Source organism: Apostichopus japonicus, chromosome 14 (assembly GCF_037975245.1).
Source record: "Apostichopus japonicus isolate 1M-3 chromosome 14, ASM3797524v1, whole genome shotgun sequence".
NCBI lineage: Eukaryota > Metazoa > Echinodermata > Holothuroidea > Aspidochirotida > Stichopodidae > Apostichopus > Apostichopus japonicus.
In genome coordinates, this window is record NC_092574.1 from 8,416,359 (window position 1) to 8,435,592 (window position 19,234).

Consider the following 19,234-nt stretch of genomic DNA (forward strand, 5'->3'; position numbering starts at 1 on the left):
TTCCAAGGCCACTCACTTCGGGATTACACAAATTTCCCTCATCCTGCACTGAAATTATTATTTATCATGTTTTTTTTTGTTTCCTTTTTCCACCTTATTTAAGAAATTTTAGAAACATGATTGTGTTCATAAATATGGTGCATTAATATACAGATCAAATGAAAAATGACGTCCATTGCTTCGTTTCATTTTCGTTTTGTTTGTTTTCTACAACATTAAATAGTACAAGTGCACAAAATAACAAAAATAATATGAGCAGCAAAGAAGCTTAATTAATTAGAGAGAAGTAATATAAAAAAATACATAACAAACACCACACAGGCTTGTCAAAGAGTTTCATTTCCTAAGCACTGAAAAAAGAAGCCATATCAGAAATATATGTTAAAAACAATGAAGAGAGAGGACTATGAGAGAAAGTAAACAAAGCAAAACAGAACTTAATACACATTTTGGTATACTTTCTTTACAAACTATATAAATAGGTATATAGTACTATATATATTGTACTATATATATCGTACTATATACCAAATGTAGTACTGTATAGTACTATATACCATATGTAGTACTATATGTGTACTGCATATATATATAGTAGTATATACCATATGTAGGACTATAGTACTATATATATAAAATTTTGGGGAGGGGAGAGGTAAGATGGTTGGAGGTGGGATGGGTTGAGAGGTGGGAGATGAAAGGAGCATCAACGATTTCTGTTATGAACTATTAGATATAATTTTGTTATCTCTGACAATAGGTATTCTCTTAATAAACAACTTTCAAAATAGCATGTGTTTTTATTTAACTTTGTTTATCTGTGTATTTTGTAATAGTTGACTAAAACAAAAAAGCCAAGACAGGTGGGACCCTTTGAAAAATGATTTTTAATTGTACCTGATTGTCACTGTGTATGCTTAAAGGTGGACATACAAATCAAAGGGTCATTACAAATACATCAAGCCTGATTTAGTTTATGAGTTGCTATGAAGTGACTCCCACAATACAGGTTAATATGCACTTGTGTGTAGATTACAGTCAAGCAATACATTTGTCACTTGGTGATGTATCACCGTACAACTTACTGCATGCAGTGGAGATCTGGTCATAGGTGCCTGTGACATTGTCAAAGTCATTAATAATGACAAAGGTGAAGTACCAGGACTTTGTCCCCCCCCCCCCCCCCCTACTGACAGCTCTACATTACACCACCTATGTTGGGATGTGAGTGGGACCATCCATTAAGATAATAACTTAGTTTAACTTCCCTTTCTAATGAAATTTCCAAAGTGAATTAAATTTAATTAGGAAATTTCTACGGACCAAGTCTATAGTTTTCAGTCTAGAGGCTGGTTTTCTATGACAGGACACTTTGTTCCCATTCACTCACTGAAATCCCATTAATAAGAAAATACCAAAAAATTGAAATGATAATGGGCTTTGTCATATTGTTGTCATGTTTATGCTTGAATATATTAGAAATCAGCTTTGAAAAATATATTAGTTGCAAATCACAGTCCTGAGTAAAAAGGACCAAATATTTAGTCTCACTTATTCATTTATTTCAACCAAAAAGAAAATATTTTACAATAGCTTCTGTTTGTGGATTATGTCAAACATGACAGGTTTTACCTACAATCTAAATCCAGAAGCTGAGCAAAGGCTTTCTGAGACAATTGTCCCCAGTGGAGTTTGAATAAGATCAGAAAAGCCTAAATTTCCATTTTCACCACAAATAACCTTAAGGCCAAGTCTAAAATTGAGGTCAGGGTTTGGGCACTGGTTATTATTATTGACCAATGCGACTAGCTCTTTCAATAGCAAGTTTAATGGATCTAAAGTGTCATAATGAGCAATTGTGACAAAAGTTAAAGAAGAAAGAGAAGAAGGTGTGGGGAAGGGGGGGGGGAGGATGGAAATGGTTTTGCTTTTGAATAACTCTGAATAATAGTTACGCAGCACTTGTTTTGTTGCTTTAATTGTAAGTGTGAAAACCTTTCATCAAATTTTTACAAAGATGCTTAAATACCATAAAATACTTTTGTTAACCTGACACAGCTGGAATGCTGGTTAGATGAATGGAATGGCCCATGTGGGATGCCACAATTTTATTAAAAAATATCAAACAAATTTAAGAGAAATTTAGATGACACCTATCTGCCAAATCCCATTATTAACTATAGTTTCAAAATGACTAAAAAGTGGGGAAAAAATTTGAAATCTTATTTATTTTATTAAGTTAACCAGTAGTATTCAATAGTAGCCTGAGACCATTTTTATTCATAGCAAAAAATTGATTCCAAGAAAATGCCACAATTTTATGGAGAAGAAAAATATACAGATATTGTAATAGTGGAAAATCCCCTCTCAATATCTTGATCGTAACTGGAGATACGGTTGATTTGAATGTAAACGATTTTGACTAACTAAGAACTGATTCTTGTGGGTGGTCTGTGATGTCATAATGACATTCATGTTCTTCAATAGCTTTACTTGCCTATTATTATAATATTCTTGTTGATTTTATCCATGAGACCTGATACATTTGGAAAGTTTGCTCAGCTGTCAAAATTCACTTGTCTTATAGAATTTCATTAAAATGTAACTTTTTTTGGTAGAAATATCGTTTTTCCTATGTAAATAATGGAGTTACATATATATATATATTTGTTATATTATTATATGATTTTGATAATACGTATTATTATTATTTATTATTTTTATATGATTATTATTATAATATATAATATTTTGTATTGTTTAAGCCTATAAGCCTAAGCTTAAGACTATAAGCCTAAGCATACTGGAGTTTTGTTATCCTTGACTTTATGATTTTAAAGAACTAATTGTGCATCAGTTCATTAATAAAGAGAATAATAATCATATCTGAACTGACAGGCGTGGATCCAAGGGGGTGGGAGGGAGGGGGATCGGGGGGGGGGGGTGGGTAGCTTATCAATCTCACACAAAAATTCACAGTAATTAATAGTACAAGGTTGCTTGTATAGCCAACAATAGCCCCTACTTTATAGACTAAAGATGCCTCAGAAATTGCACAGTATCTGAAACGTCACTTTTTTTCTTTTCATTTTATAAAATCTTGGATCAGACCCTGACAGGGAAACATGTAATTTGATCTCTGTAAAGCAATGATGGAATTTATATTCAAACTTTCATCAAGTGGTCTAATATCGTATTGCACTACCAGATGAGGAATTTTTTGCTCATAAAATTTGCTTCTGTACTGTCCTTTGCTCTTCTATAAAGATGTATTAAACAAGGCCTGCTTACATGAGAGGTTATTTATAATAAATCAGCTCGCTCAAACTGTAGATGAACTTGAAAAATAGTTTTGTAAAACTAAAAAAACAAACAAAAGCACATGTTTCTGCTATTGAACAATCCTGCCAGTCCATTCTCCCACTCTTGACTATCGACAAAATTATGGAGTTTCTATTTGGCTAGGTCCAATCATTTATATTATATTTATCTAGATACCATTAATCCAATCTGTCTATTATCTCGGGCTAAGTTAAAACGGACAGCTGTTGTTCCTTTGCCCACCACTGGTGTGGGTCACCATTGTGTCTTACCACCCTGCGGATCCCCTCCAATGCCTCAGCCATTTTTATTCCAAAAATGGCAGCATCAACCACCAGAAATGAAACCCCCCCTGAGGAATCGAATCACCATAGGAGTAGAACTTGTCAGATCTCATTTAATTCTATTGTTTTAGAGCCCTCTTCTTCTTTTGTTTATTTCTAGCACCACCTTTGTCACCACAAAAAAAAAAAAACAAGAGGGAAAAAGAGGAAATCGTGAAGAACTGATTTTTTTTTTTACTGAAGCCTTGGGGATAAAACTTGACTCCTGGGAAATTGATTCCTTCCTACACACAGCAGGCTGTGAAATACAAGTATGAAGGATATATGGATGTTGGTAAACCTAGCTAGGATGTGTTCAGTTAGGAATTTTTCTTCCTTTTGGGTTCAGGGAATTTACTGTGGTGTTATGTGACCTGAAAACATGACCAATTTTAAAGAGAAGAACAAAAACATATAAATGCATCAAACGGGGGAGAAACCGGAGGTGTTTGTAGATCCAAACCTGTTTATTTGAGATGAGGCCATGTTGTGTCAAAGAAAGAAAATGGAGCAGGAGGGGATGGGGGGGGGGGGGGGCATAGATGTATATGGGATTTGTGTGTGTGGGGGGGAGGGAGGAGTAAAGTTAACATACTCAAAATTGAGAAGATTCTGAAATAACATCTTAGAAGCTAGTAAATGCAGAACTATTTTCAATGAGGTGGTGGAATGGGAATAGAGGTAAGGGAGTGGTAGCGGGTGGGTGTGGGTTTGGGGGAAGGGAGAAGTAGAGTCTCTTCTATGGTGAAGTGTGAACTAATACCTTATAAGCTATTGACTGCCCAACTATTTTCAAAGAGATGGGTGGAATGGGAATAGTGGTAAAGGCAATGTCCGAGGAGGGTAGGTGGGAGTGGGGGGGGGGGGGTGGTGGGAGGTGGCCGAAGATTTCCTGCCATGATAGAGTCTGACCTAATTCCTTATAAGCTATTCACTTTGACCAGAACTATTTGACCAAAACTATTATTGACCAGAACTATACCTCTCCGACCTTGCACTCCCTTGATCAGGCAACCAGAACTTAATGTCCATCGGAAGGGGGAAATGCTAGACATTTGACCATAATGATGAAAATTAGTCAGGTTAATGAAAGAAATACATGAGAATCATGCACTCAACTTGTCCTGGCTTTGTCCATGCTTCACATGCAAGTTCTTGTTTTATCATTGCTTGTTTCATTTTAATTGCCATGGTAACAATTAACTCCCTTTAAAGGTTCTTGTTTATTAAGTTTCAAATCTGCTAGAAAGTTAATTTATGGTCACTTATGTTGAAACTTCATGATACAGTTTACCCCCCTCCCCCCACATCCTGTGACTCAGACATTTTAATTTCCTTTTAATGTTCTGGGAATAATTTGGAGAATCATGCAGAAACTTCAGGAGAGTATCTTAAATTATTATCAAAAAAAAAAGAAAAAATGAATTAATTTCTACAAGTGAGCCCGAGCAGATTTCATCTGCGAACTTTCAATTTGTGGGAGCTTCTTCATTTATTTAAACTTACGGGTGAACTATAGGGCCACGTGCCATTCTGGAGGTGTGTCCTGGGCGACCATGGCCCCTAAGAATTTTCAGACCAATGTTTTTCAAATTGGTGAGGTGCCATCAACTCCTGCCCTACCACAATCCCACCCCCATCCATCCACCCCCTCCCCCATCTCATCTCAAATCTGTGTCAGGGGATCCACCATCATCTTCATTATTAATTTTTTATTATAAATTATATTCCAGACCCTATAGAGAAACTTATTTAACTGGTAATCACCATTACGAGTCCAATTCAGGCCTAAACTTCTGTCTAAAGACTAAGGGTACGCTAATGACACAACTGCAAAGATTGGTAGCAGGTTTTGTGCTTTGTAAGAAACATATCAGTTATATATATAGAAGATGAAATTTCAGCTCTGCTTCACAAAATGTGAAAACTAAATTTATCCCATGAAATAATTAACCAGTTATCTTAAATAATGTTATTTTATCTTCATACGAGTCGGCCTAGCCTTATGATTAGCTGTTGCATCATTCTCATACGTCCTCTCTGACAAACTAAGTCTGTTCTGTTTTTTTTTTTGCGTTTTTTATAGCAAGTTGTGAAATTGACCTAAAAACCCTTTTTTTTTTTTAAATCTTGCCAATTCCAGACATGATGTTGAAGTTTAATAATACATCCAAACAAAGTTTAAGAATAAATGTGATTATTTTTGACATGAAATGGAAACCATTCACTGCATGCATTTTTCTTTTTGATAGGCAAAGTACATCTCAGGGTTCAAGGTACAAAACTTTCCCCTTGCGGGGGTAGTCTCAGGTGTGGAATGTGTAGATCATTGGCCAGAACGGTAATTAAAGGCTACAATGCTCGGTGATACCATCATGCACCTTGTGGGTATTTATGTAACTTCCCCGACAACCTTGAAATTAATCCAGAGGGCAATTTATTCACAAAAGAGAAGGTGAGAAAAGTACCGTTGGCTGTAAGTGTACCTCCCCGAAGAACGAAATATGCCATTTGCCACCCCCACCCCCCCCCCCCCTTCTGTCCTACAAGTCAAATAGGGTGCATTTCCTGTCCTGCAAGATCATAATGGATCTTGGGCTATTTTTTTTTCTTTTGAGGAATGCCACAGCTGCCCCTGATATAGTGATTCACCACTCACCATACAGCACATGTCAGTAATGTAATTCTACAGATCTATCTTGGAAATTACTTTGGCATATGTCACCATATATAATATTTTGATTCGTACGATGACATATATTTTGGAAGGAAGAAGGATGCCACGGGATAATTAAATGTATTGTTGGAATAACAAAATAATAAAGATAAAAGTTTTCATGGTCAGATATACTCCACCCCACATATACTATTTCAACCAAACACACAAACCAACTCATGCGGCTATAAATGCGACCTTTTAAACCACCATCTGTTTTTCACTCACCGCATAATTGCAACATCGTCATTGAGAATAATGTGTCCATGTGTGGACGGGCATGTCACAAAGTGACCCTAACATGAAAGACACGTTGGTGAGGGATGACCCATTGGGGACTGCCCTCTGATCAGACAAGATGCCATCCCCACCCAGGAGTTCCCAGGTTCTTTAAGTCAATTATTAAAGGCATTGAAGACTCGCCCCAAACAGTGTGCCGCCATCTTTAAAAAAGTTAACTTTTCTGTTGCTTGCAAGTGAAGTTTTTCTCTTGACGCTACAAAATGCAGATAGTACTGAAACGTGATACCTTGTTATCTTTAGCTGGACATGAGATGTCCATCGCTGTATCGTTTGTACACTCTGCTGTGGGTATTGACCGCAGCTGTATGTACTGACTGAACACTAGTGTCTAATTACCGAGGGTAGCAAGCTGTGTGTGTATTTCTGGGATCGATGGTGTTGTCTAACACTTCTGTACACCTCATTCGAAACTAGGTCAGAGTACCGGCATTAGACATTTCTTTTTGCGCAAGTCTTCACACCCTTTAAGCTCTCCGGATTTTATGTGCTAATCTCAAAGCATGTTTCAATTTCTACATGATTTCTGTATCGTGATCAGAACTTGGCCGATCCTATGTTTTTACTTGTGTTTCCGAATGTCGAGAAAACCCACTTTATTTTTTAGGGGCAAATAATGCAACCATAAAAATGTCTATTCCATCGTTGTGTTCTGCAGCACTATAAGTTAGTGTGAAATAATTATGTTAATGCATAGATTTTATGCATTATCAGAGTCAATGACAGAGTCAATGGAATAATCACCATAAAACTTCCACCAGGATATTATTCTTTGAAGTATTGAAATATTTGATATTTAGAAAATAGGTTAAAAGTTTTAATATGTTGAAAGCCTGTACATTTACGATTCTTTCAAGTCTTGCCAAACCTATGAGCCAACTTCAACAGAATAGAAATAAGGCATAAAATAATAAAAGACACTGCAAAAACAAAACTTGTTTTTTCTACAAAATATTTGATGGTTTTCATGGCTTTTTTTTGCAGTTAGTAGTTTTAGTATAGCTTCTAGACACCTACAAACTATACCATCTTTCTTACTTTCTTTCTATCTTTCTGTCTCTTTTTAACCAGAGAGCCATCCCAAATACATCACACTGTCTGATCAACTTATACCGGATCAGAGGAATGAAATTTTAAATGTTTTCCATCACTATATGGCCCTGTTTATTTTGACATCAAAATGTTTTTCTGCCTCTCAGGCATTTTGTCATTCCTGGCTCTGTGTGTACGAGTAATAATAGACAGCAAACAGCTGCAAAAAAAGAAAAAAATTGGCAAGCAGGAAATCGCTGACAAACAATCTCGGGCTAAGGAATTTAAAAACTGGAGTCTAAGATGAAGGATTAGAAGGGGTTTTGACAGAACTATGACAAATACCGTTTCTAAATCTTTTGATGGAGCGGTTAAATTGCGAATAGTCAGTCTCTAACTTTTACCTGGATTATCATAAGCAATAGATGAGGAGAAATTATCACCAATAGCTTCATACTGTATCAGTTGTATGTACAGATTATGTAAAGCCTGGCTGTAACCTGGGCTGAATTATCTCAGTACCCACACCCCTATCCTCCCCCCTCCCCGAACCCATCCCCCTAAAGACCACAACAACCGGTCCACCTTCTTCATATAAACTATGGCAACTTTACTGCAAAAATTTAAAAACTGTATTAAAAATTGAAGGATAAGATAGGGTTTGGCAGAATGATGATGGGGGGGGGGGTGGGGAACCTATGAATATTTCATTTGAATTTTATATATGTAAATAGATGTTGAATACATTATATAAATATATATATATATATATATATATATATATATATATGTATATATTACAAGTACTTTGGCTCCAATTCCATCTATTAAAATTAGTAACATGGTCACATGGATGAATATAGAGAAAAAATAACCCTCTTCCATCTTTCTTGATCCCATCACAGCCCCACCCCCACGCTTGCTATTGGCTAGATTAATGATTATTCAAAATGAAGACTATATATAAATTATTTTTACATCAAATATCAAATTTGTCAACTAAACTGATATTTTAGTTTACAGTAACTAGAAAACCTCGTTATTAAAGTTTACCTTTAACATGAAACCTGTCTTTGATCCGCAGTTCTCACATGATGAACTAGTTGATTATCATTTAAAAATAGCGAGTTTTTCAGGCATGAATATCAGTGGTGTGCACAATATCTTGAGAAAACACCTGTTCTTGATCTTGAAGGGAATTCTAGGCAAAAGTGTGGAGATCCTGTGGTGCCGAGATGTAGGTATAGATTCCAACCTCTCCTCGTACCTGCTGAGCAGCTTCCGGAGGACAGCAGAGACACACGCCTATTGTCATCCCCTGACATCTGAAATTTGGCTGGGGATCAGGCTTGTTTTGTAAGCCCCCTGAGGCTAATCTCACCTGTTGGCAAGTAACTTTGCCCCAATCCCTACCAGGTATTTCCTTTTTCCCTGCTAGAGTTTTTAATTAATAATCAACTTGTCACCGTAGGTATTGCGAACTCGAAGCACCCGACGACTACGTCGACTACGACTAGGATGGCTTTGCCAACTCTCAATGCGGAGAAATAACTTAGCATAAATGACCTTGTGGTATTCGAAAAGTTAGATTCTCTCTAAATTACAATCGTGAAAAATAAAATAAAAAATTGTAATAAACTGAAAAGTTTGAGAAACTTACCAACTTTCTTGTGCTCATGAATTAAATTATTAACCAACATGATCTTTTACACAGTTACCTTTTTTTTTTTAAATTCTATCCATTCCAACATGTCCAAGGTAGTTTGAAGTTTAAACTTTTAAAACTTCCCCGTGTCTTTGCGAGATGATAATTTCCTGCCCTAAGTTTTTCCTGCCGATGACAAGACATTAGCAAAATGACTATAATATTACAATTTAGACGAATGTAATTACCAAAATCTGGTACTTTACTTTTGAATCGATCAATTGATTGATTGATTTACACATTATTCTGTCCCTAAAAGCCTAAAATGGTCAATACACTTTTTGACTTCATTGATCATTTATAAAAGTTCTACAGCTGTCAATCACACAAATAAAGAACTTCAAACTTCAAGCACCAAATTTGACTTGATGAAGCTTCAACACCTTACTATCAAGGTGAAATTCATAATAAATTGATTTCTTAGCTTCCTTTTCCAAACACCGGTGTTATTTATACACATTTTTCTCGGAATTAAATGACAGTTCTATTTGGGATCATCTAGGGATCATATCTGGACCACAGGCAGGGTTAATCATTTTCTCTACCTTAATGGTTGAATATTTGTGGAATATCTTCATTTTTTTTTTTTTTTTTTCCCCTTCCTTGTGAATACCACACTATATTGACCAGAACAAATCAAACCTGATCTATTAAACAAGGATATACTTTTGTATTGAAAGTAACACTTTCTCTTTTAAAAGACTACGGATCCTGCGCAGTATTTGGATAAATTATTTCCCTTGTAAATTACGTCAAAATATTTGTCCGACGCTCACGGACGGCAGAGCTCAATTAGAAGGAAATTGGGGTGGCAAGCGAAAGGGAGGGTGGGCGGGGGAGGGGAGGGGGGTGTTTTGGGAGGCTGAGATTAATAACACTTGCATTCTGTCCTCTGTGAAGACAAGAAGCACAATCGTTAAATGGCTAAAAAAGTTCAAAGATGAATCTCTTGTTTTTTGGCCTCGTTCTTTCATTTTGCAGGAACCATATTTTATTTATAAGAGATAAATTCAGAGCGTTCTAAACTGCTCGTAACAAACTGTGTAACACTAACTGTACCATTCTTCTCTCCATCTGTTCCAACCATGGCAGCAGCTCCCTGCTCCACCAAATCAACCCTCTCTCTGTCTTCCTGGACCTACATGAAAGTTTAGTACCCACTGGAGACCTATCGTTAAATGTTACCCTGTCATACACACAAACACAGGGTACAGCACACACTACTGTCAGCTAAGCATATATAGTCATGCCTAACCAAGACTTGGATTATCAATATTGTTTAACTCCCAACAGAACTAAAAAATTCAAACCGGTTTACTCAAACCCCGTCACAGGTTGGTCAATTTGCCTGCTGACATTTTTTGATGTAACATTTCCGGAAAGACTAGCCGTGGGATATACTTAAACACCTGCCTGATGAAGCACACCAGCTGTATGTACCCAGGGTATACACAGAAACTTAAAGATTTACGATTTAGCTGGGCTTTATGGCCATTTTTTACTCCCTGCAGACTTCCTGTTTTTAGTTTCCTCTGTCAGAAATCCAATTGTTATGAGCTGAAATAGCACTGTTAAAGCAGTTATTCAGTTTCCCCCCACTTCTAGCTCCCAATACCTATTAAAGCAGCATTTTGCGTCATTTTCTATGAATTTTCTCAACCTCACTGATTCCACTTTGCCATAACGACATACATAACTAGCTAATCTATTTATAATTTACTTCAAATGGTGGCATAAAAGTCGAAAAATTTGCAACTTTCAACTTTGTTGTTCTCCAAGATATTTTCCGTTGGGAACCCAATAAACCTCGCCCATAATATGAATATTTAAACACTACGAACGTCATTGACAGATACGTAATATAACACCACGCTTGATTTGTGTACAGTCTATATGGCAGTTGTACCAGGGAGTTGCATAACAACTCCCTGGTACAACCAACGCGAAGTCTTGAATCTATTTTTAGCAACGGCTCATAACTAAACCTGCATCTCTGATTGGTTGAATTCAAACTAGTGGGTTTGACGGAATTGTATGCGATTAATTTTAACTGTGAAATTTGTCGAGGACACTCTTCTCATTTATCGACATAAATCGTTAATTACTCGCTAATTAACGCTCTTGGCAGGGTGAAACTTGGATGGTATCTTAGATTGCTGTTTTATGATTGATACATGTAAAAAAATCGATGCACATGTTAAAAAAGTGGAAAAAAGCGACCCAACGCAAAATGCTGCTTTAAAGCTGGTTTAAAACAATTTTCATCAATGTCGGAATAGTTTGTATATATATGGACCTCTTAGGCATTTTTCTGGTACATTTAGTCCAAGTTAAAATGCTCATGAATCACAGCACATTATCAACAATGACACTGGGCATCATATTCAGTTTTGCCGGTGGAAAAGAAAATGGGCGGCAGATAGGAGAGGGAGGGGGTGGTGGTGGGAAGGAATGTTGGGGGGAGTGTCGAGAGCCATAGGCTCTGGCACAATAATGTCGCAGGGTCCCATTTTTTAAGTTTTCATTTTTCCTTAAGAATACTATGAAAATGAGAAAAGATTAATTTATTTATTGCCTATTTTCCATGGCCCCCCGGATTGACCCTAGAACCTGGAGTTTATATGACTTGGACCCCTTTCATATGGCCTGAGGGAGGGACAGAGAAGTAGGGGGAGGGGGGGGTGTTTGATCTGTTACAATGATCTTAAGTAGAACTACTCTACAACAAGTAAACATTTTCAAAAGTAAACTGCTTTCTTAATTCCTCATCTCCATTCTCTTCTTTCCTCCACATCTATGTTACTTCCAGAGTTTATCTGATTGATAAACACACGCCTTACCAGTAAAATTGTGAGATTCAAAAATGTGCCGGAGTTTGAACTGCTATGGAATTCAAAGTTTACGAGCTTCACATTACCACCAGGTTATTACTCCCTACTACCAAACATCGGAGATCCCAAAACTCCCAGAAGTTTTGACAGCCATACACCGACAGATGACTTGAGGGGGGGGTGGTAGTGTTTAATTGAAATATGCTAATATTGGTCTCAAGTGAATTTAAAGCAACACAGTATTAATTTGGCATATCATATGAGCAGTTCTCTATAGAATAACCAGAGGAAGGGAGGGGACAGAGGAGCTAGCTGGCGGTTTGCAGACAGAGACCACCCCTCCTCTCACCCCCTCCCCCATGGCTCCCCAAACCTGCGAAGCAATTTAAACCATCAATCTAGCCTAACTCCCAGTTGGTTCAAAAGAGCAAATGTGAGCACATGACTTATCCCATCCCTCCCCAACCCCCCTCCCCATTATTATAAAGGCTGGTAAACCCCAGCTAGTAGATCTACTCATAAATCATTCAAGAAAGTAGAGTCTTTCAATCCTTGCATATTCTTTTGTCACCACAAAATATCATCACCATTTTCTTAAGTCTCTGGATATTTTTGTTTACCATTCCTTCTTTGTAAAACCGGAAGTAGGGAATTATTGATTTCTTGTTCTAGAAGTTCAATGAAATTTCAAAAGTTAAAACATAGCTGAATTATGGATTCATAAAAAGTACCCGTCTTTGAGAGTTCAACTGGGTCATTTCCTGGGCCCAGGAGGGGCATTGTTAGTATTACTGAGTGATAAAATGTAACCAACTGACAAGATGGCTATGCAGCCCTGATCCACCGTGCCGAACAAAAGCAGCTAACAGAAAAGTTATTCTGTGGCAGTCACTGGAACCAAGTGGTTACGACTTGGACATTAAGACACAATTTTACAGTTTTATTTTTAAATTATGATAAAATGTCAAAACCTTTGCTGTTTCCAGCACATATATGATCAGAGCCATGGACTGAAGCTTTTTAATTGTGTAACAATTCATTTCTATAGGTCTTAAATACATAACTGGTCTAAACAGTATATAAACCATGCAGATGTGTTTAGCTACTTTGATGTCTCACCCTGGCATTTGCAACCCCTCCACCACCCCTCTCCACCTCTTCCTCAAAAGGTTTTAGATAATTCTTGTATTTAATCTTTTCAAATAATATCCCAAATTATGTCATCTCATTCTAAATGTACAGCATCGAAACTTTTGTGGTGGTCAAAGAATTTTTTTGATTGGTCAGTTGTTATTACCAAATATGGAGGAAAGGGAGGGGAGGGGAGGAGGGGAGGGGAGGGGAGGGGAAGAGAGGATTCATTACACAATGAGTTTGTCCTTTGACAACATTTCTGAAATAATAGATTATTGAAATGGAGGGTGCAGGGTGGGGGTATAGTACCAATGGAAAGAAAATTCTTAGTAGGGTCATTAAATTAATATCTAATAGTAGGTATACATAATCTTCTATCTTCACAGCAATAATAATAATAAAATGTTTGTTAATAGCTAAATTTAACACTAAATTATGCCAAACGTTATATAAAGAATTATATTTAGGCCAAGGAATAAAAAACTGTGACATTATCAATCTGTATTGAGCATACACAAGTGAATTTACAAACAGCTTTAACCTTACAAATCCTCAAACATCTATTATTTTACTAAAGCTGTAATGAAATTTTACAACATCAATCAATTCTTTTGATCGAATCATTTGATATGGCAGTCTGTTGTTGTATGCAAAAAATTCCTTATATCTAATAGTCTGAAGAAATATGGTTATCCATGACATCCTTAGAATGTGTAATAAACAACTGGTTGGATTTTTTTTATTTTTTGTGTGTGTGTAAATTCATGACAGGCAGTGCAGAGAATGATGGACTATGGATTGCCAATCATGCAAGAAAAAATTCTAAACATTTTTAAAATTTATGGCCCAAAGAACAGGAAATGATTGCCGTCATGAAGTAGCTACAATCCATTTTACTGCCAGCTGCTTAGTCGATGCTCGCTCAATGAATCATCAGCACTCTCCCCCCCCCCTTTAAATGGGTCACTTGTCCTTCCTAAATAGGTCAAGAACCCTTCCACCTGTGTTCAAAGTTCATGGCATGAAAGTCATTGGAACTAAACATTAAAATAATGGATTTGATCATCAGCCCAACCACCAGGACGAAACATATAGTGATTACTGCGTAGTTTGGGTCAGAAAAATGTGAAAATTTAAAAAAAAATCCTCAAAATGGTACACTGAATGGAAGAAATGGTTCCCAAGTGGTAAAGTGACATTCAAATTCTACTAGTTGTTGTAGTAAATTATCACACCAGAACATGAGGTATATTATTAGTAGTAGAAATGCTACCTAAAGCTGTCAGCTTGGGTTGTAATACTTGCTGCAAAAATTCTAGCTTTGAATATATGCGAAGAAGAAATTTCAGAGAGAAGAGTAGCTAGGTTTTTAAGATCCTAATGGCATTATGACATCACAGATTTGACAAAGACGCCCAGATATACGACTCTTAAACTACGATATCTCCCGAACGGAGCGAGATTTTTCTTAGCTGTTTGTTCGTTGGAGTCATTCTTCACAGGGATCATCTCTGTTATGTGAGGTAAAGACGGGCGGTGGTTGGGTATTCGTGTCCCCTTTAATTTTGTAAGCTTGTGTATCTAGCACATTGCTAATCACTGATCAGCTTTCTCTGGATTTGCAGCCTAATCAAAACTAAAAATAGTCTAATTTTAAATAACTGTCTGACAATTTTTGAAAACAAGTTATATGACTATTTTGAAAAATATGTCTGTCCTATTTTTACATGAATTTGACACCAAGTCGCTGCATATCGGAGTCTCTTCTTAAAATATATCGCCATTTTACGAAAATATAAAGGGAGCCATGTTTTCTTGTTTTTCCCTCTTTCTCAAAGCATTGAAAAAATATCTGATTTGTAAAACATACCCCAGACAACAAACAGATTTCTGCTTGGGCCTTGTCTGACCTAAAAGCTTGTTTGGAAAAAAAAATGAATGCGTACACAGCCAAGGTAACTGCGGTATCGATTCCTTTCAAAAATGGGCAAACCTTTTCTTCGGGACATGCCATATTGTTCGGCTAAGCTACCAAGGCAAGGAATTCCTATTGAAAACAGTTTAAAGAACCTCTGTTAATTAGCCTACGATTTCATCAACAACAACCGTCTATAAGGCATCTGAGATGTCAAATAACAAATTATTGGTATCAACAACACTTCTACTCCGAAAGGTAAGGTTTCCGTACAAAGGAAGAGACCTTAAAAGAATAAACATGCCATAGAGTTTATTGAATTTCGTTTGGAGGACAAAGGAGCTTTCGAAGCAAGACCTTTTCGACTTTTCCTGATGACAGTGTCTGGGTTCCTTTAATCCAGTTTACACAAGCCATTGAATAAATACCATTATGGTTGTTCATTGTAGGGACACCACACCAACCTGGCACCTTTCACCCACAGGAAATCTTAAATTAATGTGATCACCAAAAATGACTTGGTTGCTATCCCATTCTTTGGCTGTTTTACTCTGGAGGGAAATAAGCAAGTTTGGTTAAGAAAACAAACAAGCCAACAAAAACAACACAAAATATAAAAAGGGCAGAGAAGCAGCCAGGCCCCGCCAGTAGCAGTTTCAATAACCAGCTGTGTGATGAACCAGATAAACCCAAGTAGTGGTTTCAGCACACAGGACACAAGCCTCAAGTATAAACTGCCGCACAGCTTACTACGATTAAGTGCCAGAACAACATCACTTGATAAATAAGCTAGAATTAGCACAAAATGGTCACCTCAGACACAAACATTTGTAAAAAAAAATTATTAATCTTATTGAAGTATTATTTTTCCACTTTGTTTTTCTTGTTCTTTAACTTTGATGTTTTAGATTTACTGTCATATTCCTCATCCTGGTCCCAGAATGCTTTGAAAGGTCAAATGAAGAAAAAATATAAACTTGTTGAAATTTGGTACAAAACAGAGAAGATAAGGACTTAAAGGTATGCTGTATTGGTCTCAAATATGCTAGATATTCAAATTAGGTGACCTTTGGTCAAAATGTTGAACCATTTTCATTACAACCTTCGAGGAAGTTTTCCTCAGTGGGACATTCGGTCATCTTGTGTGTTCCTTAAAAGTGTCTGAGAACAATTTGGAGAGTACAGACCTAGTCCACGAAAGTACTTTTTGAAAACTTCTAGCAATTATAGTGTGCTATAATTTGGGGCCTATGCTGACTACCTTTAAAGGTTATAGGTATCACCAATATGCTAGAAAAGTCAAATAATGGTCAGTGAGGCTCAGATGTCAATTTGACTGCCAGTCCACTTTATTGCCATGCACTCTCGGAGCACTTGTGCTCAACTGATAAATTTAGGAAGAAACGCTGCAGAAAAAATTACTGTATATCAATTATGAAAATGTACAACAGTAAATATTTTCGAGTTTCAGTTTCCAGAAGAAAACTGGAGAAAGAACTGGAAAATCATATAACCAGGTTGCAACTGAAATATTTCAATGTAGAATTCTAACTGTCCTGCTTAACATCTTTCACCAGGTTTAAACTTGTTCTTTGAGGCATACTTAACAGATAAGGACATCTCAACTATTTTATCTAAAGCAAACAATTCTTGAAGGAGCTCTTCTGCATTCGATCAAACCAATTTTCAACAACTTATCTAGCAAGTATTTATCAAGCGAGATTGTAGAATGTGCTACTGACACCCTGGTAGACTTAAAAATATTTGGTCACCCAAGACAATTCTTAGCATATATACTACTGTAAGTGAGAATTTTTAAAAGTTTGACTATTTGAAAATAAACTCTAGACAAGTCCCGCAAATGAACTCCATAGCTTTGATGTGATTTTAATAGTATATAATTTATGAATGTCACATATCTTAAATCTATATAAAGATGAAAGTGTCCCACAAATCCATAATTTCAAGATCTCTAGAAGGTGACTTATTTGATCACAAACTCCCACTACCATCCCCAGTCCACCTTGCCTTCCCCCTCCCCCTTGACACAAGGTTATTTGTCTAAATCTTTTCGGCTAATTCCTCAGGTTCCGATGGTTAAAGCGCACTTCGGCAGAAGACAACCAGGAGTCTCACAATTAAAGTAAATTATAAAACTCTTAAATATAAGTAACTCTAAAAATGTCTTTAGTGGTAAACTTCTCAATGTCCGAGAATATACCTTGTATCGTCTTAACCTCAAGGGAAGTGATTTTAAAACACTTTTGGTAAAAATCTTAGGCTAAAATCTTAAATTATTTAACAAATTTTAAACTTCCACAAGAGTTTTATGGAGTTTTCCTAATTTTCTATAATATTTTGCAGCTTTTTCATTAAAGGAAAACTGGTTAAGCAAGTGATTGTCTGTGCATGTTAGAAGTACTATTTCTACATGCCCATTCAATGCACTGCACCCTTATACAAAATAACAGAAAAAAAAGAGATAAAAAAAAACTGTAACCAAGTTACACTCCATTTGTGTCTTCTAAAAACTACAAATTTGAAAGCAAACATTGTCTTTTTTTTATTTGTGACTGATATTTTCCACAGTATTTCATACATTGTTTAATTTCTTCACGTAAATAAGCAATAAAGAATGGTTGGTTTTCATGTTTTTGGCTAGGGTTTACCTAAGTTGGTTTCTTTGCAACCACATCCTTACCTTCTGGTGTAACTAAAAAAAATATATTAAAAAAAACTGGGAGAAAAAAAAATCAAGGGTGGCAGTGAAGGAAGTTCTCCCAGCAGAAAAAACAAATAACAAAAACCTCAGAACAGACCAACAGTTTCACTGCTTGGGGCCATTCTTTACTAGACATAAACTACACTTTTCTTTTCTCCCCGTGGATGAAAAATCGATGGAAATGAAAAGCCATGCATTAAGCAGACTTCGGTTGGAATGACTTTCTCGAAAAGCAGACAGAGCATTCAAGAGTGTGATGTAGTTTATACCGAGTTACGTTCAAAACATATAGAGACAGTTCAACAATGAGTTACATTGGAATCTTTCCATGTCTACTACAACAACAACAACAACAACAAAAGGGGAGAAGAAATAATGACATTCTGTAAAGTTTCATTTTATCGAAAGGTCTATGACCTCTGCAAACTGCAATGTCTGCAGTACAAATATTTGAAAACAAACTTCTTTTTGTTTTACTTTACTGGAGGGGAGAGTGGGGGGGGGGAGTGTGGAAAGGGATCCATTCCACTAATGGTATTTCAGTTTTATTTATTTATTTTTTTATGTAGGAAAATTTTTGTGTTTTTGTTGCATTACTATTGATTTTTTGTAGACTTTAACTGAATGATGTGCACAAATTTATCTCTTTTTTTTTATTCATTCCATTCCAAACTTAATTGGCAGACAGATGATTTCAAAGAATAAGGACAGCATTAGAAAGTGGTGGCGCTATTTTAGTATAACCTGTAATCTCAACTAGCAGCGAGATGACAAGTAGAGGGGGTAGTCAAAGAAATATCAAATATTTCTCTGACAAAAAGCTTAACCATTTCCCTCGACTGATGATGGCAGAATAAAGGGGGGGGGAGGGGGAGGGGAGGCATGCACATATTACTGTAAAAAAGTACAATACAGCTTAGGAATGTAAAAGCTGTGACTGCGCTCACCCAGTTAGCTTTGTGATAAATGCAGAGTCCGTAGTTACAATTTTGAAGGCTGACTATAACAGGGTCTGTAATTAATAGTAAAGAGATAAGCCAGTGGCTGTAGTTGATTGCTTAAATAAATTGCTAGAAATTTTATGCTTCAAAGATATGAATTTTGCCAATATTTGCATCTAGCAACAGCACAAGAAAAGATGTCATCACAGCATTGCAGCAGAAAAAATTGTTTTGGTTTTCTCTGTAACATTGAACTTAGTGTGCGGGGGGGGGGTGTCAGTCATATAAGTCTAA

At 36.5% G+C, this 19,234-nt stretch overlaps 1 long non-coding RNA gene across 1 annotated transcript in view; it reads right to left on the reverse strand.

Moving 5' to 3' along the window:
• The window catches only part of LOC139979353 (uncharacterized), a 77,029-nt gene extending 57,838 nt beyond the window's left edge, over window positions 1-19,191 (reverse strand). The window contains exon 1 of the long non-coding RNA XR_011797137.1: window positions 18,947-19,191. This is a non-coding gene — a long non-coding RNA (uncharacterized lncRNA). The remainder of the gene's footprint in view (window positions 1-18,946) is intronic.
• Window positions 19,192-19,234: the final 43 nt, after the last annotated feature.